Source organism: Cupressus sempervirens, chromosome 3 (assembly GCF_028749045.1).
Source record: "Cupressus sempervirens isolate cs-2001-9-10 chromosome 3, ASM2874904v1, whole genome shotgun sequence".
In the NCBI taxonomy this organism is placed as follows: Eukaryota; Viridiplantae; Streptophyta; class Pinopsida; order Cupressales; family Cupressaceae; genus Cupressus; species Cupressus sempervirens.
The window spans coordinates 57,715,623-57,739,640 of NC_143120.1; positions in this window are offsets into that span (position 1 = coordinate 57,715,623).

The window sequence follows — 24,018 nt, forward strand, 5'->3', positions numbered from 1 at the left end:
CCTATTGTGTCCATTCTATGCTTGGATTGTGTCCCCATCACAAGAAAATAGATGCCACTTGTGGCAAGTCTATAATATGATCAAAAGAACTAGACCATTCATTGAAATCTTTTAACTTGTCATCAGGATTAATAACAGAAAGAATTAAAGAATAAAAACCACTTGTCAACACTTTCATTTTTCTTTGAATTACTGCTAGCTTCCCTATGAAGATTTGCAATAAGTCTTTCACTTTATCCATACATTCCTTCACAAAAATAACTTTATCTTGGAGATCTAGCTTCTTGGCTAACAAGGGTACCAACCTATCAAAGAATTGCATATATGTCCCCCATTGTTGAAAAATTGGCTCAAGCCATCCAATTGCATCCTTGCATACCTATTATGTAGATTGTATATTAATGAATGTATTATAAGCATCTTGAGATATTCTTTTTAGAATGCTTATTCTATGATTTAATACATTTATTAAGGTATTTTTCTTGGTGGCACTGTCAGATTGAGAAACTCTTGATTCCATGCTAACCACAGGCACTGGCACTATTACCCCTATAGGTATTTCTTTTATTTGGGCCTCTACTTCTACATTGTTCCTTCTTTCATCCTCTTGCCTTTGTGCATGCTCTACCCTTGCTGCTGTCTTGAGTTGTTTGTTGAGGGATACTATTTCTATTTCTAGATTTTTAATTTTCTCCTCCAACTGTTATATTCTCTACTTCTGTACATGGCTCATCTTGAGCTCTTCTTCATACATTCTTCTAATGTCAAGGCACTCATTGCACATTGCAACTAGCTTATCCTCAATTTCTTCAACCTTTTCCTCATTCATGAGGGTGAAGTGTTTAACCAAACTGGAAATCTCTTTCCCAGTAGTGCTCTCCAATGTCCACACAATCATATTGCCCTATGTAGTTTCCTCTATATCCATCATTTTGGGCTTGTTAGTGTTAGGAGCTACACTTCATACTGCTATGGTTTTTGTGGCTACATTAAAACCTAACCCTCTTTTAAAACCTTCACTACTAGTAGCTTCATAACTAATGGCCTTGTCTTGTCTTCTCATTTGGTCTAGAAAAAAGGCCTTCTCAATATCCCAATGTGGTATTAGAATCATACTACTCCTATGTACCAACTCCTTGGCCTCTGCAGTAGTCATTGTTTCACTCTCAAGATCATAAGCCAATAGTTTTTCAACTAATTCCCTATTCTTCTCTGGATCCTCTCCTGGCATGAGACTCAATGTGAGCTCATTTTGTTTAATTTTATAAAGAAAACTTTTAAGTTCTGATGATTTAATGAAATCATCATCTTCCATGAACTTTTCAAATCTAATGAGCCTATCATCCAATCTTGATGTTGCAACCTGAAGATCAGTAGAGGCCTTCCCTACTTCTATAGCCCTTTGGTGTAAATAATTTTTTCTAATGTCAGAAAAATACTCACTACTCCCTAACATTACTTGTAGGGCTTTGCTAACCACCTTTTGTGGGATGTCCATTTTCTTCTGTCCCTTATTTCCATTTGGCACCCAAGCTAAAGCTGATGGTTGCTCCTCTTCTAACTCAATCTCTAATTGTGTATCTATCTTAGGGGATTCTCTATATACAATGGCTTCCTCTCCCTCTAGCTCATGAGGCATTTGTTACATAATGTGGTCAAAATTATCCACCATTATTCTCAAGTTATTGGGATATGGAATCTCTATATAAGAACCATTAAAATGAAGGTTGGTCCTCTTCAAAGCCTCCTCTACTCTCCTTATTTCCTCATATTTTCTTAATAGCTCATCTGCCTCCCTTGTTGCTACTATGTTAGAAATTAGGTCCTCTACAGGGATTGGCTTGCTTGGAGGTAAAATGTACCCCCTAATGGCCTTGACCTCATTGGTAATGTAATTGTCAGGGTCATACATCCTATAAGGCCCAGTAGAAAATTTGTATTGGCCTAAATACTCACTTAATTCCTCAAATGCATTCTTTCCTATTTCAAAATCTCCTACTTTAAAGGTTCTATAGAAAAAAGTAGGCTTATGCAAAGAGGGAGGGACCATTTCTTTATTTTTCAATAAAAATTGCCAAAAAGAATTCAATAATAACCAATCTAGTGGGTAAATATTTAGGCAGAAGATGAGGAGGTTGTGGGCATGCAAGCACTGTGATTAAAGTACACTCATTAAACAAAAAGATACTCCCCCAGTTATGAACTAATTTGGTTTTTTCATCTAAGAATGAGGGCCTAAGAAAAGTCTTCAAAACATTAGGTGCCGTAAAGAAAGTATGATCTAATTACCTCATGATAGCAAAACTAAACAAATTAAACAACATAAGGGAACTTGAATAATAGAAATCCTTATGCGAAATATGAGTCCAGAGTTGTATAGGTAACTCATCAAATTCATGAGAAGTTTGATCAATGAAGTCCACACTGATGTATCCAATGTTGTTATATAGGATAAGGTGCATCAGTAATGAATAACGATGGAACTTGAAGTCTTTCAACTCTCTCTTCTCTGCATCAAAAATCTTCATGTGTATATAGTCAATGATGAAAGCCACATAATCATACTAATTATGGTGGAAAGGGTCATGTATATCGCATGCCATCAAAAAAAGAGAACCATATACATGATCTTCTGCACCATCACTTCCCAACACTTTGTGCAACCCATACACTATGTTTTTGAAGTAATTCTTAAACCTACTCAAAGGTAGAAAGTTTACCACCTTTTTTTGGAAGTAGCCTTGCCTTTTTTACCCTGTAAGGAATATGTGGTAGCATAACATTGTTCACAAAATAGGTTTTATTCCTATCAAACTTTTCCTGCAAATCTGCAATGTTGATAGGTACATCCATCTATCCCATTAATCTAAAGGCTTGAAAAAAAGAAGTTCTGCCCAATGTGCATAATACACTCCCATCGTGCCTATAGAATGTTCTAGTTACTAGATTGTAGGAATTTATTAGGGTCTTCAACAAATCAACATCAATGAATACTTCTAGAAATATTAATTTGGCCATGTTTCTATTCCATGGGTTACACACTAGCACATTTTCTATTCTATTCTAATAAAAGTACATAAAAATATCATAACTAGTCACTCTAGGGCATTCAGCATCTCGAAAAAAAACATAATGGTCTCTAAAAATATGGTCATTTACAGAAATAACATTTGACAACCCTAGAAGGAGTTTTAGCTAGTCTTCTGCATGCTTGTTTGGTTTTCTAACCCTTGTCTTCTTCTCAGTCTTAGCAACAATTTTTTTCCTTTTCCCTTCAAGTGTGACCTCTAGAACATCATCACCCTCATCATCAACTTCAACTTATTTTTCATGAATCTCTTCAATTTCTTTGTCAACCATGTTCTCTTCAAATTATATTTTTACTTCTTCCATAGTAACACAGAACACATAAAGCTCTACAATTTTAAAATTTCAAAGTGGACCAGAAAACAAGCTTCTTCACAGTGGCAAACACGATGACACTTAATCAAATGTTTGAAATTTTAATCATGAAACTACCAAATTTTTACTAAATTTAGCATGCATGAGCTTTAAAACTGTTAATGCAAGTTGTCAGCAAGGTATATCAACTACGAAGTCTAATTTGGGTGTACTTTCCAATGCTTTATTTTACTTTGCTATGGCAATTTTTATCCTTTTTTGCTTACCTAGGGTAACACATCAGCTATTTTCTTTCAAATTATGGTCTCCCATTCCTATGCTGAGTCAAACCTTCAATCTTTGTAACATTGGAAATGCCCTTGATGGATCTCTATGATCTCTCAGAGATGCTTCAGCATACCCTAGTCGTAAGAATGCAATGATGTCTTGGCACTTTGTTGAAAATCCCTTTTACGTTCTTACGAGACCTTTTACCCTGTATGACCTTAAACCTTATCACTTGATACTTCCATTCTTATGATTTAAGCTTTTTTCATATATGCATAAAACCATTATCTTAGCCTTCTTCACCTTCTACGCCTATACACAACCCCTCACACTGTAGCATCGAAAACCTTTCTACTAACCTCTTCATTCTCACAATTCAACCATTCCTCCTATGAGCGTAAAAACCTTACTAAGGCTTTCCTTCTACACTTTACGTTCACATGTGCATGTATCTATGAAAACTTTGAAAAATTCTTCTACGTTGCTTCGCTTTCTTCATTACTTAGGATATTGTAAGGCTTCAAAATTTATCTTCCACTCATACGCTCTTAGCTTTACCTATAGAATTGAAGAACCTTCTAGCTCTCTTTTATTAATCCTTTATGCCCTTATGAGTTACCTTTACATCGTATGCTTGGAGAACCTTCTCAACTAACATCTCGCTCTTACATTTACCCTTTCTCATAAAAGCATAAAGCCCTTTATCTTTATCTTCCTCTATTTACCATTTTACGCTTATACACTAAGACTAAACTCATAATAAAAAAGAAATGATAAAATATCCCTTCATTCATATGCTTACCTTGCAAGTGTAAGGGCATAATGACAAAACTACCCTTTTCAAATATCAACGACCCAAATTTGATCTTAGGAAATTAAAATAATAGCGCCATTGATTTTGTGCACATGCAAAATTCATACTTTAAGTTATATTCCATGTGGGTTGGGCCCATCTGACATGGATGTTGTGTCTTCATCTGATTCGATTGCACCAAGGCCCATCTAACAATTCAACAGGTCCCACTCAACACCTTTACTATTAAAACAAGGCTTTACGATTGTCTGCAAACTCAAGAACATATTCTTGTAAACACAATTGAACCTACTTTCATTCTTACAGAATCCCTTTACTCATAGAATCATAAAACCTTTTATTCACCCTTTTAGATTAAGCTTTACGCCATGTCGAGGTATTACACCCTTACACTATCTATTGAAATGTAAATGAGTAGATCACAACTCAATACCTCTTCACCCCTTCGCTCAAACTGCTTACTCGTAACCCTGTAACAAGATTTTTCAAAGCACAAAAACCTTTATGCTTCTTCACTTACAAATCCATTCATATGATTGGGAAGCCTTTGGCCAAACCATTCCACTACTGCAAAAAATAAAGGCGTATCCTCGCAGAACATGAAATCATTTACACTTCTACGCTACATTATGAAGCGCGACCATAGAAACAAAAGGAAAATGGTGCTCCACTCTTACATGAAACCCTACACCATAAGACTATAAAGGGTGAACTTTAAGCACTTTGCAAATATTTTTTGAAAATTTGAAGGGAAAACTAGGGTTTTTAGACTTAGGACAATTTCATGGCTGTGTTAAGGGACAAACCTTGAGAATTTAATAGAGTTTGATAGCACATGAAACATGACATGACTAGGGCAGCCTAAAATTTTAAAAACAAATGAGGAATGTACACCCTAATCTACTTAATTCAAAGACCTAAATGATTTTTTTCCCAAATTTTCAGAATTTTTCTATACTATGAAAAATAAAACCAACATCTACCACGTTGGTGATTGTTAGTAAAAGCTAAGTTTCATATTGTTTGCTAAGTTTCTTAGTGCAAACTAAGCCCTCCAGTGTTTACCAAGTTCATAGCTTTAGTAATGTGAATCTAGTGTTCACTAAGCTATGTAGTGTCAACCAAGTGACTTAGTTTATACCAAGATTGTAGTGATAGTGTTGACTGAGCTATGTAGTGTCAAACAAGTGATTTGATTTTAGATGTTGAGTTTCACAGTGTTCACCAAGTCACCAGTGTAGATTGAGTTTAGACTAATTAGAAGTGATTAGTATGAGCTAAGCTTCTATGTCTACTAAGCGCATGATGATGCCAAGCATTGACAATGGTTGTCAAGTGTTAGAACCTCACCTAGTTTGTATTCAGAACCTGAGTACCTACAGTTGGGCTGACTTTATGTATTTTAGTGAAACTTGTATTGTTGCCAACTTTGATGAATTGAAAGTTGGATTGGTATATATGTAACATATTGTATCACATCCAATGAAGTATGGTATGAATTATATATATATAAGAGCATAAGTGCAAGGTAAGAAGGCTACAAGTAGTATAAGGAGCAAAAAAGATGTATCCATTACAGCAAGGTGGTCATTATACTATAAAGGAATCTCATTCAACAAATCAAAGTTGCAAATCTAAGCTCAGCCATTGGCTCATCCTAATAGGTGTAACAATTAAATTGTTTAACAAGGTAGACTTAATAGTCTTTTGTAAATCTTATAACCAAGTACATACATCAATGTATGTTTGTAAATCCTTTTGCAAGGTGGACCTAGAAATTGTTATTTCTTCAAATAGGTTAGATCATCAGAAGTGATCATTATAAGCCTTAATAGGAGTACTAAAGCTTGTGGGTATCATTGCCATCCTAGTTTTACTTTCTATTTGGAAGGTTTATGGGTTACCATATTGTGTCTCAAAGTGTTATGGATGTTTTAATGCTTTCAATTTTTTCATGCATTTAATGAGATCATAATACATATGACGGATTAATTGGTGAATTAAGATTAAGTTTTATTGGTTACTGATTCACTCCTCACCTCTTAATAACCTAGCCTATCTCATATTTTCAACAATTGGTATCAGAGCTTTGTGGTTCTCAAAGAAGAAGTTTAAAATCTTGAGAAAAGATCAGAAACAATGGAAGTATTAATACTTGATAAGGCTATTGATAATGGAAAGCTATATTTGGAATTGGCTATTGGGCCACTTAAGGAAGAAAAGGAGCAACTCTCTCCATCTCTAAAAAGAAGAAAATATCTTGTAGTAGAGATGAATGACAAATGCTACACTGAAGAAAGAATTGAAGATATCCATTCAAAAAGTAATTCAAATGAAGCTAATGAAGCAATTAGAGAACTATTAGAATAGAATTGTAAACTTAAAGAAGAACTAAGAAAGTTGAAAAGAGAACAAGAAATGTAGTTAGTAAGATTGTGTGAAGTCATGGAAGAAAAAAACAAGATAAAAGAAGAGATAGACATAAAGAACAATGAAATTCAACATCTATCCCTTCAATAGGAAGACTTCATTAATTAGCTCACTAATGCAAATGTAAAAATCATGAATCTAAGATCAGAAAATGAAAGATTGCAAAATAATATAAACAAAGAAAAGAAAACCAATTAGAGGATGATGAAATATCAAGAAGACATGAATCAATTAAATGAGAAAATCCAATATAGATAGAAAGGAAAAGTAGGAAATGGATATATAGAAGAAGGTGAATCATCCAAGCAAGGAGCTCAAAAGAATCAAAGACCTACTTGCAATCACTATGGTAAGTTAGGTCATACATCAAACAAATGTTGGAGTAATGGTAGAGCTAAATTCAATAGAAAATGCTACAATTGCAATAAGCATGGTCATAGAGCTAATGAGTGCAAAAAGAAAACTAAATTTGAAGGAAAATGTCACCAATCTAAGAAGCATGGGCACAAATCTTCTAAATAGAAAACCAAGATATTGAATCTAGCAGAACATATTGTAAAAGCTATATTTGGTTGGGACTACAATACACGGTGTAGATATCACTACTATGGAGAATTTGGACATATTAGAGTAAACTATGTGAAACATCACATGAGGACAAGAGACGCCACTAGAAGATGTTTCATTTGTACATAATTTGGACACCTTGCAAAGAATTGTATGAACACTAGAAGAATTGAAGATGAAAAGAAAACCAAGGATGTTAAAATTATATAGTAGATGAGACAACAATAAATTTTGAAATCTTTTGAGAATGCAAGTCCAACAAATGAAGCACATGTCACTCAAGAATTGGGCGACTCAAGAATTTTTGTTTGATCTCTAACAAAGATAACTAAAACTAAGATTATGAAGTAGACACCTTACATCAATTCTAATTAGCTACAAGGAAAGATCCATATCTGCATTCAAGATACAAATAGATCATTGAGTGTCCAAGAGAATTATAGACCTTACCAAGCTAGGTCAATTACAAGACCCTACCAAGTAATGGTGTGAGTAACAAAGTCATTGTATAGATACTAGTTATGGATGACTTCACCAAGCAATAGGATCAAACTAAGTGGAAGATAGTTTTTCACCACACAAGTGAATATACCAAGCAGTAATTGCAACTGGAAAGTAAAATTTGTTAAAAACGCTAAAATCAAATTCATTTGTCACTATGAGTTTTCAAAAAGCTACATTTGAAGAGAGATTTTTGTGCAACCAAGTGATCTGTGCAAATTTTTGTTGAAGTTTAACATGTTTTCATAAACCCTACAAAGCATGGCATCCTCTAGTAGCAAAATTAAGAAGGGGTTCGAGATGTTGGTTCAAGGAGTTGAGTGGAAAGCACTAGACTTTAAGTTGAGTTCGACAATTGTGGAAACACTTGATCCAACTGGAGCTCTGTCACAAATTCCATCAAATGTACTACTAGTTAATCATGTTCACTCACATTTTCATTGTTCAATTGAAGACATTAGAACCCTAGAGATGGATGAAACTTTGGAAAATTTGTGTGCGAATGGTGTGTTGAAACCCAAGCATCAACACTTGGAAACCAAGGGTTTAACCCACCTTCCACACACACCCTAAGAATTTTGGATAAAATGGATAAGGTTTATCCTTATTTATGTACACAATTGGTAGCTATGCTTAGATTAGCCTATTCTCATAACAAAAAAAATGATTCATCAACTCAAAAGGCTCCCAATTTTTACCAAGGAAAAGACTACCAAAACCCTAAGTTGGATAGAATTAGAAAGAAAAACTCTTGTTGAATGGGATGGAAGAGGTATGAAGATCAGTTGTGTAACCAATGTGGAGTTGAAGTTTGGAATTCTTGTAATAGCACATAAAATATATAGCTCTAGTCATCTCAATAATGTATCATGTGAAGCAATTGATCTCGCTCTCAAGGTAGTGAAGAACAACATGTCCTTCAAGCTTGTCAGGTTGATGTTGAGCCAATTCAACAAGAACATTGAGAGTATCATAAACCTCAAAGAATAACCCATGTAAGTTTGGTTCATTTTAAACCTTTTTATTCTTCTTTGTACATAAGTTTTTCCCTTCAAAAGGCATAGTTGTATAGAGAAAGGATGTGCTTGTACTATACCAAATCAATGATTATATAGAAAAAATGGGTGATAACTATGTTAGTATCATGGATAATTATTTTGATTCATTCAAACAAAAAGGTGAATAATATATTCAAAATTCTCAAGAAGGGGGAAAATATGTAAAAAGGGAATAATATGTGATGATGCAATAAAATTGGAGAAGATAAGATGTAATATAAAGACATGTGACAAATGTATATAACATGTAAAGCATATTGAATATATATGTATGGGGGAGCATCATAATATTATACATATACATTTACAAATACTCAATAAACATCTCTTAAAAAAGAAAATTTGAAAAATCTCAAAAATAAAGTATGTTACCAAGTTGAAGACACCAGATGGAGACTAAATTTTATTTTGAACTTTTCAAGAATCTATTTTTGATTTATAAGTATTTTTTGTGAGTAATGCCTAAGGCGGAGATCGTTGACATTACAATCAAGTTTGTTTATTAGTGATACACATACTTAATCAGATGGTTAGCAACAACCAATCTTATCTTGCAGTTTATAGTGTTAACCAAGTAATTTAGGCTCTACCAAGTTGTACAATTGCTATTGAATTCTAGGAACAATATTTACTTTACATTGATTAGTATCTACCAAGTTGACCAGATTATTAATGTAAACCAAGTTTCACAGTGTTTACCAAGTTTCTTAGTGTAAACTAAGCCCTCTAGTGTTTACCAAGTTCACAACATTAGGAATGTGAATCTAGTGTTGACCAAGATATGGAGTGTGATGCAAGAGCATCATAGGTGTAAGAGAAATCTTGCATCAACCAAAAGAAAATTTCATTTTAGTCTTTTCTATTTTAATAAGGACTAGTAGATAGGGGGTTGCTAGTTCTGGGAGATTTATATTTTTAGTAAGTTTGTCATACAAGATTAGAATGTTCTCATTTTCTATAGGAAGGTTCATTTTAGAGTTGTAATCCTACAATAAAAATCTCATTGCTCAAGTATAAATATCAAAGAAGTTATTGTAGATTTTCGATGGAAAAATTTGCAAAAAAATCATCAGGCTCATTGTTGGAGTCTTAGAGTGCCTAGATGAGGTCCAAAAAATTGATGGAAGGGTGCAAGCATAGTTTTGTGCCTATAGATCAGGAGCTACCATTTAAGAAACACCCAAACATTTTCTAGGACAACTTTAGATGATAGTTCAAAGTTTGTCTTGTAGATTATTGTAATGAAGGTGCCCATGTGGGTTAGCATACTATACTTCTGAATTCTATAATTTTGCATTTGTGATGCAAATAAGAAATCCATATATTTTCATCACATTTTTTGTTGTTTCTTTATTCCTAAGTTGTTATTTTATTCTTACATAATAAGAAGTCCAATTGTTTTCATGATCATAGCAATAGAGATCAAAGAGGAAGAGGAGGCTTTCGTGGGAATTTTTTTCACTATGGAGGAGAAGGGCATAGAGAATTTGAATGTTCCCAATGCCAAGGAAGGAAACATCAAAAAACAAAAGGCTTAGCAGAGTTACACATGTCGATGAACATGCCAGGTCATCACATTATGAACTTGATCAAAGAAGGAGCTTGTTTCAGACAAGGTGCAAATGTGAATATAAGTGTTGTGATGTGATCATTGATGATGGAAGTACTAGCAATCTAGTGATAATGATGGTCATCAAGTTGAAGCTAAAGATATAGAAACACCTACATCCATATTATATTTCTTGGGTGCAAAATGACCGCAAAGTCATGGTCAATGAGTAGTGCTCCATGAAGTTCAAGATTGGAAACTACTAGGATGAGGTAATATGTGATATCATACCTATGGACTTATGTCATATGTTATTGGGTAGGCTGTGGTAGTTTGATAGGCATGTTGTACACAATGGGTGGGAAAATACCTACACTCTAAGGATGGAGTGAAACATAAGTTAAAACCATTGAAGGATAAAGAAGAAAAGGTATGTAGTGCTACCAAAATATGTTTTTTTGATGGAAAAGAGTTTGTGAAAGGTATAAAGTGTGAGCATGTGTGTTTTTCTATAATTCCAAAAGATAGTAAATAATAAATAGAGGATGTACCTATAGAAGTTGCAAATATGTTGGGAGAGTTTTATGATATTGTATTAGATAATGTACTTGATGGATTGCCCCAATGAGAAAGATCAGTCACCAAATGGATTTGGTTCTAGGAGCTAGTTTTCCAAAGAAGGCAGTGTATAGGATGACACTAGTAGAGTTGAACAGGAAAGTTCATGAGTTGTTGAATAAGAGGTTGATTTGAGAGTCTAAGTCCATGTGTTATCCCAATAGTATTAGCAACAAAGAAGAACAGAGAATGGAGGATGTGCATAGATTCTCTTGCTATCAACATGATCAAAATCAAGTACAGATTTCCATTTCCAAGGATAGATGATATTATGGATTGTTTGAGTAGAGTTGAGTATTTCACAAAGATAGATCTGAAGCATGGGAATAATCAAATTTGTATCAGAGAAGGTGATGAGTGGAAGATTTCTTTTAAGACAATAGAAGGACCATATGAATGGTTAGTCATGCCTTTTGGGAGAGCCAATGCACCAAGCATGTTCATATGGCTCATGAATGAGGTACCGAAGGAGTTTCTAGATAAGTTTTTCATTATTTATCTAGATAATATTTTGATCCTTAGAAAGATATTGGAGGAGCATTTAATCCATATTTGCAAGGTGTTTGATAAGTTGAGGGAGGAAAATTTGTTGATAAACTTGAAGAAGTGTAGTTTCATAAAGAAGGAGTTAGTGTATCTTGGATTTGTAGTTTCAACAAAAGGTTTGAAAATGGACCAAGAAAAAGTGAAGGCTATCCTTCAATGGCCTACTCCAAGGAGTGTAACAAAGGTGAGATCTTTTCATGGACGGGCTAGTTTTTATAGAAATTTCAAAAGAGGTTTTACCAATATTTGTGGACCCTTGATTGAAATAATGAGAGGGGACACAAAAGAATTTAAGTAGACTATAGGAGTAGATAAGAGTTTTAATCTGTTGAAACTGAAGGTTACTAAGAAACCTATTTTAGCACTTCCTAGTTTTAACAAGCTATTTGAAGTAGACTATGATGCTAGTGGTACTATAATAGGAGCTATTATGAGCCAAGAAGGTAGAGCTATTTCTTATTTTAGTGAGAATTTGAATGATGCAAAAAGAAAATATTTTGTTTATGATCAGGAATTTTATGCTATAGTGAAAGCATTGAAGAAGCTGAGACAATATCTTCTTCTTAAGGAGTTTGTTTTGTATACTGATCATCAAGATTTGCAATATTTGAATGGTCAAGGAAAATTGAACCAAAGGCATTTGAAGTAGGTTGAGTTTTTGTAGAGTTATACATTTGTTTTGAAACACAAGAGTGGGAAGTCTAATAGAGTTGCACATGCTCTTAGTACAAGACAACTTGTTTTGACAAAAATGTAGATAGAGGTGGTTGGGTTCAAATAACTCGATACTTTATATCTAGATGATCCTAATTTTGGTGAAGTGTGGAAGGCTTGTATAGAACCTATTACACTTGATAGGAAAAAGTGGTTGGATTTCATGATCTAGGATAGTATGTTGTTTAAAGGAAGCTAGTTGTGCATTCTCAAAAGTTCAATGAGAGGGAATCTCATCAAGGAGAAGCATAGTAGTGGGTTGGCTGGACATTTTTCTAGTGATAAAATCATAGCTTTGGTTTTTGAGAATTATTATTGGCCATAGTTGCAACAAGATGTGAAGATGTTTGTACAAAGTTGTAGAGTATGTTAGATGGAAAAAGGAGTAAAGCAGAATATAGGGTTGTATCATCCATTACCTAAACCAGAGAAGCTATGGGAGGATGCTAGCATGGATTTTGTTATTGGATTATCGAGGACACATCATGGACATGATTCTATTTTTGTGGTGGTTGACAGTTTTCAAAGATGACACATTTTATTACTTGCAAGAAGATCAATGTTGTTGTTCATGTGGAAAATTTGTTTTTTAGAGAAGTGGAAAGACTACATTATTTGCTAATGAGTATAGTTTTAGATTGAGATACTAAATTTGTTGGGTTTTTTTAGCATACATTGTGGAAGAAGTTGAAGACAAATTTGAAGTTTAGTTCATCACATCATCCACAAATTGATGGATAGATAGAAGTTGTGAATCGTAGTTTGGAAAACTTGTTGAGATATTTGGTTGGAGACAAGCCAAAAGGATGGGATATGATTTTACCATAGGAAGAATTTGTATATAAGAATTCTATCAAAAAGGGTGTTGATAAATCACCATTCTAGATTGTATATGAGAGTAATCTCAAAAATATTTCTGAAATGAGGTAGTTGGATAAAGGAGAGATAAGTAGTGCTAAAGCAGAAGATTTTGCTAAACATTTGAAGAACATCCGTGAGAAGGTGAATAAGCACATCATAAAGATGAATACATAGTATAAGGTTGAGGAAAATGTGAAAATAAGGTATAAGGAATTTTATATTGTAGATAAAGTCATGGTTCATTTGAGAAAGGAGCATTAGTGGGTACATAAAATAAGTTGAAGATGAAGTTTGGATAGTGCAAGATAGTAAAGAGGCATAATTCTAGAAATGCTTATGAAGTGGAGTTGCTTATTGAATTGAATATTTCACCAATATTTAATATTTCAAATTTGATAGAGTATCATGAAGGAGGTGATGGAGATGAAGTTGCAAAAGCACAAGGGAGTATTCCAGCAGCTAGTTTGGCTACAAAGGAGATTGAGGAGATACTGGATAGTCATGTTGGAAAAAGTACTAGGAACAAAACTTATGAGAAATATTTGGTCAAATGGAAATGGAGGCTAGTAGAGGATTCATCATGGCTAGTAGAGGAACCATCTTGGTTTTCCTCTAAACACCTGAGACATGATGGGGTCACTTTTTAAATTACCCCAGGTATTTGATGCAAGAGCATCTTGGGTGTAAGAGAAATCTTGCATCACCCAAAAATATTTTTTATTTCAGTCTTTTCTATTTTAATAAGAACTAGTAGAGAGGGGATTTTCTATTTCTAGGAGCTTTCAATTTTTAGTAAATTTTTCATATGAGCTCATAATGTTATCATTTTCTATAGGAAGATTCATTTTAGAGTTGTAAGCCTACCATAAAAATCTCATTGCTCAAGAATAAGTATAGAGAAGTTATTGTGGATTTTTTGATGGAAAAATTTGTAGAAAAATCTTTGAGCTCACCATTAGAGGTCTTAAATTGCCTAGATGAGGTCCAAAAATTTGACTATTGGGTCTTCTACTATCTCAACTATGCTAGTACAATTCCAATCCTATAGATCATGAACTAGTATTTTTGAAAAGTGGTTCTAATAGTCAATCAGAGCAATGGTCATGATTTATGGCCTTTCAAAGTTGGGCTACCAAAAATATTTAAAATACTTGTCAAAGATGTATTTGGCCAACTCTATATGTATTGCTAGGGTCTGTCAACCCTAGGTATTAAGTTTCAATGTCTAGAACCTTCTTAGACAACATAAAATTGACTATTTAAGAAAAATCTAAACATTGTCTAGGACAACTCTAGGTGATAGTTTATAGCTTGTCTTGCAGATTACTATAATGAAGGTGCCCATGTGGGTTAGCATATTGTACTTGTGAATTCTATAATTTTATATTTGTATTGCAAATAAGAAGTCCATATTTTATTCTCATATTTTTTGTTGTTTATTTGTTTCTATTATGCTTTATGGTATTAAGGGGAGCACCAAGCTATATAGTGTCAACCAAGTGATTCACTTGATATGCCAAGTTTCACAGTGTTCACTAAGTCACTAGTGTAGATTGATGATGCAGGGAGGTTGGGAGTAACTAAGGCTAATTGGCACACTCAGCTACCCAAACCACCATGCAAGAGTTAACACAATAGAAGAAAACACAAAAGAGAACAACACCAAAGAGAGAGAACAATATTGTTTATTTATTCATGAAAATATCATCATACATACCTAGCTATAAGGCCTTCTATGTTGCAACCAAATACAAAATACATTCAAACCTAAGATCTAGCTTCAAGTTTGGATTTCCATCCTCCTTCTATCATCCTCTATCCCAATTCTCTAAAATCTTCATTAAGACTCTACTAAAGACCCATATTTATCCTAATCTAAGCCACAAGTTTTCCCAGAATCCTAAAACTTAAATTAAATACTTGAAGATCCACAAGTTAGCCTGCAATAGTAATTAAATGTCCAGAAATCAATATCTAAGAAAAATCATGATATCTTATAGCTCTAACTAAATTAGAACTTGCATTTCAAACTAACGGTAGTACTTTAGGTCCTCTACAACCACTTAAAGGGACAAAGGCTAATTCACCAAGGATAAGTGTGCATCCATCCTGAAAGTTAAGCACAGAAAATTGTCACACAAAACTACCAAAAATTGATACTCCAGGAGATTACCATATCTCTTAACTTATAAGGAATTAGGACTTACTATTTTAACTAACGATATTAATCTAGGCCCTCTTCAATTCCTAAAATGTGTATACTTTAATTCATTGTGTAAAATTAGTTACGCAGTCTGCAATAGGTACCCAGAAACTAGAAAAATACAGTTCCGGTAGCAAGGTAAAAACTAAAAACATGCAGAATAGTAGTGCAACCTAGGATGCTCCTACATAAAATAATTTGGGTTGGAAGAAATGATTCTCCTAAATAATTGAGGAATTACAGCCTCAGCTAAATCCAATTTATATTGAAAAATCCATGAAGCATCTTCCATAGGTCTATTCTTCAACTTCATTAGATATTTATAATAATCTTTTCCCCTTGTGCTCTTACCAACTCTCTAATCCAATATCTATTCAACTTGTTCAATATGCTTCTTAGGATAGTCCTCTAATATAATAACTTCATCATCTAACTCATGATAGTTGTATAAGTCAACAAAATTGAATATAAGAGATATATCCATATCATCAATTAACTCAATTTCATCAGTGTTTCTACTATCAAACTTTTTCAAGATCTTACAAGGTCCAAAATTCTTCATCTTCATCTTACTATATATTCCAATAGGAAATCTTCCTTTCTTTAGATGAACCATCACCTCATCGCCAACTTAAAAATAATGATGCCTTCTATATTGATCAATATTCTTGTTATACTTCTGATTACTTTGTTCTATCCTCAACTTCACTTCCTTATATAAAGATTTCATAAAATCAACAAATTCTTCTCCTGTAGCACTTCTCTTTTCTTCACCAACAATATCTCTCAAATCTAAAATACCTCTAGGAAAAATTCTAGTAACAATCTCAAAAGGTGTCTTCCTTGTACTCCTTTTCATAGAATTATTGTATGCACATTCAACTTGTGCCAATACCATCTCTCAATTAGCTGGCTTATTCCCAACTAAACATATTATAAAATTACCCAAGCTTCTATTCACAACCTTTATCTATCCATCTATCTCTGGATGGAATGTAGAACTAAAATTCAACTTGGTACTTATCTTCTTCCACAAAGTCTTATTAAAATAACCAACAAACTTACTATCTCTGTCAAAAATAATACTTCTTGGTAATCCATGCAATCTCACAATCTCTTTAAAGAAAAGTTCAGCAACATGCTCAACATCTAATGTCTTCTTACATGGTATGAAATGAGCCATCTTAGAAAATCTATCCACTACAACAAATATAGAATCATACCCTTTCATTGTTTTAGGCAATCCAAGAAAAAAATTTATACTGATGTCCCTCCAAGGTTTCTCATGAACAACAATAGGTGTGTATAAACTAGTATTTTGACTTAATCCTTTTGCAACTTGATAAACTCTGAATCTCTTCACAAATTTTTGAACATCCTTATACATTTGTGGCCAAAAATACTTCTTGTTTAGAAAACTCAATGTCTTATCAATTTCAAAATGTCCAACCAATCCACCAATATGCTTTTCTTTAATCAAATTCAATCTCACAGAACTTCTAGGAGTACACAAATAAATACCTTTGAACATGAATGAAATACTCATCATACTTACTTATGTGATCTATTAGATTTGTTGCTTTGTACTCTCTTCACACCTCATAAAAATTAGGATCTGCATCATATAACTATTTCATTTCATCAAAATTGATGTAGGAGCATCTAGTGGTGTAAAGGCAATCCTGTGTCACCCAACAAAATATTCTCAGTGTTAGTTTCTATTTAAAGTGTTTTTATTTTTGGATACCCATTTGGGTCAAATAAAGATTCTAACTCACATAGTTTGACTATTGGTTTTCTAGGTTAGAGTTTTTGAGTAGCTTGGGATATGTGTCAATGTAGAAAATGGGTTATTTTGTAATTGAGCCATAACTATGATTAGTTAGAGGGTTTAAGTTGGAGGTTTTGTTATAATTGTAATTTAAAAAATTCTAGAAAAATAATCAAGTCAAAAGACTTTACGATTTGAAAGTTATTGCAATTTTAAATTACCTGGAGACCTCCTAAGAGTGCTTCTGAGTCAGATTTGAGGAACTAAATGACCTTGTATAGGCTTGAAAATTGGGGGATGAGCAATGCTGGTCTATATGGCTATAGAGAACTTTGAGAGCTTTCTAGAAATGTAAATGGTTTGTTAATCAGAATCTCAGATCAAAAGCTATGACTCCTAGAAGTTGGACTACCATTTCTAGATTCCTCTAATTTTGCATCGGCTTCTAACGTAATTTCTAGAACCTTCTATTTTTAAAGTGGATTCCAAATGGCATATTCTAGAATGTATTCCTAACCCTAAACCTAATTAGGGTTTATTTAAGAACATTTCTAGCATTGTAAACGTAGTTTTTGGTGGAGTTTGAGAGAAGGTACTGTGAGGATGATTTTTCTCTAGGATCTGGCCATTATAGGCCTATAGGGCATGTATTTGGGTCTATTTACTTGTACTGAATGTAGTAGCATATTTTATTAATAATAATATTCCTCTTTCCCCCTATTGCATTCATTCTAGTTGTGGTTTGTGTCTTGATCAAAAACCAAGAACTTCAACCTTCATCTCAGTGAACAAAGAATGTCTTCTACTCAATGCACCAACAACTCTATTAGTAACTCCAGTCTTGTGCTTAATGATAAATATCAAACTCTGTAAGTACTTAACCCACTTCATATGTCTCTAATGCAATTTATGTTGACTTTCCAAGTATTTTAAATCTTTATGATTAGTATACAACACAAACTCCTTAGGAATCAAATAACGTCTCCACTTCTTCAATGCTTGCATAATAGCATAAAATTCTTGATTGTACACAGAATACTTCCTTTTAGCATCATTCTAATTTTCACTAAAGATGACAACAGGTTTACCTTTTTGACTTAATATAGCTCCTATTGCATTATCACTTGCATCACATTCAACTTGAAATAATTTATTGAAATTAGATAAAGACAATACAAGTAATTCAACAACCTTTTGTTTCAAAATCTCAAAACTCTTATCAGCTCCATGTGAACATTTGAATTCCTTTTTATCTCCACTCATTGTCTCAGTCATAACATTACAAATAGAACCGAAATTTCTTCTGAACTTTTTATAGAAACTAACCAAACCATGAAATGATCTTACCTCACCCACATTCTCAGGTCCAGGCCACTCCAAAATTTCTTTAACCTTCTTTGGAACCATTTTTAATCCATCAGCTGAAATCATAAATTCCAACTACACAATCTCCTCTTGCATAGGAGAACACTTTTTCAGATTAATTAGCAACTTTTTGTTAGGATTAGACCATGGATAGAAATAACAATTACATGAAAATATAACCAATATTAAAAAATAATAGATCACATAGAAAAGAACACAATACACCAAGATTTGATGTTGTTCACCCAATCCCTAGGCTACATCCACCAAATAGAAAGTCTACTATTATTACGATCTAGTAACTACAATCTAATTACAATCTATAATCCCTTATAGATCAATAACACCATAAGAACCAATTTCACATCTTAACTATATAAAACAATCCCTAACCCTAATCTCTTTTATACAAGTGTTTTTACCACTTTAGGTTTATAATTAATAATTACATTTTGGCCCAAAATCTCGATAAAATAGGGCCCAATTTTTTTTTGAATTTATGATGTATAGTACTTTCTTGATCAGTCACCATAATTTAATAATCTCCCACTTGGGGACTAGTTAGGCTCCACATTAAACAAAAATCTTCCACTTGAAGACTGATCCTATAGCTTTGTCAGTACTCCATGATGCTCCCACTGGATCAAACCACCATGGACATTGTTGTTCTTTTATCCATGTTTAGTCTAGAAGACCAACCAAAGTTGAAGAGTATTTCAACTTCTCCCTTGTTACTACCTTTATCAACATATCTATTGGATTATCATCTGTATGTATCTTATCTAGCTTTAATTGTCCATTCTTCAAAACTGACCAAATGAAATGGTATTGCAATTGTATGTTTTTGGTCTTTGAATGCAGAGCTGAATTATTTGCAAGATGAATGACACTCTGACTATCTGAAAAAATAATTATCCTTCTGAGGATGTCCCAATTCTTCTAAGAAGAACTAAAACCATATCATCTCCTTGGCTGCCTTTATAGCAGCTACATATTCTACCTTTGTAGTGGATAAAGCATTAACCTTTTGTAACCTAGAAACCTAAATCACGGTTGCCCCACCAATAGTAAAGACATAACCTGTATTGCTCTACCTAGTATCAATATCCTTGGCCAAATCTAAGTCAACATATCCCTGTAAATCATTTGTAGAGCCCCCAAAATGTAAACACTTATTGGATGTTCCTCTCAAATATTTGAGAATCCATTTGACTACATTCCAATGCTCAATTCTTGGATGACTCATATACCTACTAATGACTCCCACTAAAAGTGCAAAATTTGGCCTAGTACAAACCATGGCATACATAAAGCTTCTTACAGATGAAGCATAAGGTACCTTTGACATCTTATCCTCCTCTTCTTATGTCTTGGGACACATCTCCTTAGTCAACTTCAAATGACTAGGTAAAAGTATGCTGATAGCTTGAGAATTCTCCATACAGAAATGTTACAACACCTTCTCCACATAATCAGCCTGAGATAGCATCAATTTTTTGTTCTTCCTATCTTTGCAAATCTTCATACCAAGGATTTTTTTTTCTGCCCCCAAATCCTTGATAGAAAATGCATGTGCTAACTAGCATTTCAGCCCCTTAATATGATCCATGTGAGACCCAACTACAAAAATATCATCAACATATAAACATAAAATAATGTAGCTATCATCATCAAACCTCTTAAAGAAAATGTAGTGATCTGAATGACACCTATTGTAACCATGCTCATGCATAAAACTATCAAATTTTAGATACAAATCCCAATGTACTTGCTTCAAACGATATAAACTTTTCATCAATTTGCACACTAAGTTCTCCTTACATTTGACCTCAAATACCCATGGCTAAGCCATATATATCTCTTCATCCAAATCACCATGAAAAAAGGCTATTTTAGCATCAAGCTACTCTAAATCCAAATCTTCAGTAGCCACAATACTCAAATAGTACAGATAGAAGTCATTTTAACAATACGAGAAAATATCTCATCAAAATTGATTCTTTTTTCTATGCAAATCCTTTTACAACTAACCTAGCTTTAAATATTTTCTTACTTCCTTTCTCTTCTTTCAACCTATAAACCCACTTATTCTGTAAAGCCTTTTTACCTGCAGGCAACTTGCATAAATTCCAAGTTTTATTTTTTAGCAAAGAGTCCATTTCATCTTTTGTGGAAAACCCCCACTGAATCTTAGTATCCACCTAGACAACTTCATCATAACATTTAGGTTCACCAAAATTAGTAAGTAAAATTGAATACAAAGAGGGAGAGAATCTTTCTAGAGGTCTAATTTTCCTTGTTGACCATCTAATATTCACCCGTGTGTGTGGTATTTGTTGTTGCTATTGTTGCACATCATGAGGAATGGATAGAACATTAGCTTTCTGGAGTATCATCCAACACTACATAATCATTTTATTTCTTCTCATGTTGTTACAACAGATCTTTGTACAAAACTTTCTCATTGAATATGGCATCCATGATTTTTACAATTTTCTAATTTTCAAAATTCCAAAGCCTATAACCAAATTTGTTAATTCCATATCCAAAAAATACACATTTCTTTGACTTAGCTTCTAGCTTATTTCTATTTTCAAAATCTATGTCAGAAAATGCTTCACAACCAAAGGTTTTGAGAAAAGAATAACTCGCCTTCTTACACCTTCTTATCAGTCCATGCTTCCTCTAGAATACTACAGACCAAAGGAGTAGAGGGACCCCTATTAATCAAATATATAGTAGTATTGATAGCCTCCACCCACATGTTTAAGGGCAACCTAGCATGCAACCTCATGCTCCTTGCATGCTCCATTATAATCCTATTCATGTGTTCAACCACTCTATTTTCCTGTGGAGTCCTTGGAATAGTTTTCTATCTACAAATACCATTAGTGGAGCAATAATATTTGAATTCATGACTACAATACTCACACCATTATTAGATCTAAGACATTTTAATTTCTTACTAGTCTCATTTTCAACGAAGCTTTTCAATTTCTTAAAATTTTGAAATACATTAGATTTATGTGTAAGAAAATAAACCCATACTTTTCTAGTTGTGTCATCAATAAATGTAACATAGTAATGAGAGCCACCAAGGGAAGATACTTGAGCTGGTCCCCATGCATTAGTATGCACAAATGCTAATTCTCCCTTTTGTTTTCCTTCCTAGTCTTTACAAAACTCACTCTCAATTATTTTCCATAACACAACTTTTATAGAAATCCACATTAACACATTTTAGACTTGGTAAAACTTTCTTTGAATGAAGTACTTTTATACCTTTCTCACTCATGTGCCCAAGTCTATTGATCCATAGCGTTGTATTAGAATTTACAATAGTTATTTGTTCTCTCTGCTCAATTGTAGCAACTGTTCCTGAATATTCATTTTTCTCTTAAACAATTAAAGTAGAAGGAACTATATGACCTGTACAAAGACATAAGGTGCCTACTTTCACACCTTTTGAAAACTTCCAATTTTTATCATTAAGAGTAACTACACAACCCTCATTACTGAGTTGCCCTGCTGAAATTAAATTCCTAATAAGCCTTGGAACATGTCTTACGTCATGTAGTATCCAATGATTCTCATTCTGCAACTTAATCTTAACTTTTTGCTTTCCAACAATCTGAAAGGGGTCACTATCCCCTAAATAAATAAGTACAAAATCCCCTTGGACATAATCAATGAAATAACCTCTATAAGGTGTAGCATGAAATGAAGCACCAGAATCTAAAACCCATGAATCATCAACACTTTGTAAAGACAAAAGCAAAGTATCCTCTTTAGATTTTTCACTTACCACATTTGCCTCCTTGTCTCCATTTGGTTCATCTCTTTCATTTTTCTTTCAATTTCAACAATCTTTCTTTTTGTGCCATGGTTTCCCATAGTACCAGTAGTCATTTGATCCTCTGGATTGTTACCTCCTCCCCTTTGACTTACCTCTTGATTTCCCATGATTTCCAAAGTTACTTCCTCTCTTAGTCATTTTGCCCCTACTTTCAGCATTCAAAGCACTTCCTAATGTAGATCCACCTGAGGTTTTCCTATGAGTTTCTTCACTCAAAACAAAACCAATCACATCATCACATTTTATGGTACTAGATCCAAGAAAAAAATTACTCACAGCCATTACCAAGCCATTCCAACTTTCAGGCAAAGAACACAAAATCAAGAGAGCCCTAATTTCTTCATCAAAATTGATACACATAGAAGATAACTGACTAGTAATAGCATTAAACTCATTTAAATGATCTAGAATAGATCCACCTTCTGCCATTTTCATATTAAATAAATGCTTCATGAGAAATACCTTGTTTGAAGAGGAGGGCTTTTCATATAGTTTCGCTAAGGTATGCATCAATTCTTTTGTTGTCTTCACTTTTGTAATATTAAATGCTATTGATGGTGCCAAGCATAATTGAATGCTTCCAAGTGCCTTTCTATCTAAAAGATCCCATTCATCATTTAACGTAGATCCCTAATTCTTGGCTTTTCCTTCCAATGGCTTCCATAAATCTTTCTGATAAAGATACTCTTCTATTTGCATCTTTCATAACTAAAAGTTCTGCCCATTAAACCTATCAACCCTTAGCTTACCCTCATCTACAATTTCTCTCACTTAGCCATGAGACTCTCACTCAACCATGAAACTTTCCTATAGAGGATAACTAAAATAAAAACCTTGCTCTGATACCACTTGTTAGGATTAAACCATGGATAGAAATAACAATTACATGCAAATATAAGAAATATTAGAAAATAACAAATCACACAGAAAAGAACACAAGACACCAATATTTAATGTGGTTCACCCAATCCCTAGGCTATGTCCACCAATTAGAAAGTCCAATATTATTACGATCTACTAATTACAAACTTATTACAATCTATAATCCCTTATAGCTCAATACTACTACAAGAACCAATTTTGCATCACTACTATATAAAACAATCCTTAACCCTAAGCTCTTTTAGTATTTTTACCACTTTAGGATTATAATTAATAATTATGTGTCAGCCCAAAATCCCAATACAATAGGGCCCAATTTTTTTTTGAAATTTATGAAGTATGTACAGTAGTTTTCTGTTCAGTCACCACAATCTAACACTTTTCCCCTTTTGACCTCTGCAATACTTTTCTAACATGCTCAAGATCTTCTTCCTTGGTCTTACTGAATATTAGAATCTCAACCAAATAAAAAATCACAAACTTATCCAAAAATCTTTTCAGAACTTCATTCATCAACCTCATGAAAGTACTAGGTTCATTAGTAAAACCAAAAGGCATAACCAACAATTCATACAAAGAATATTTTGTTTTGAAAGTAGTCTTCCATTCATCAC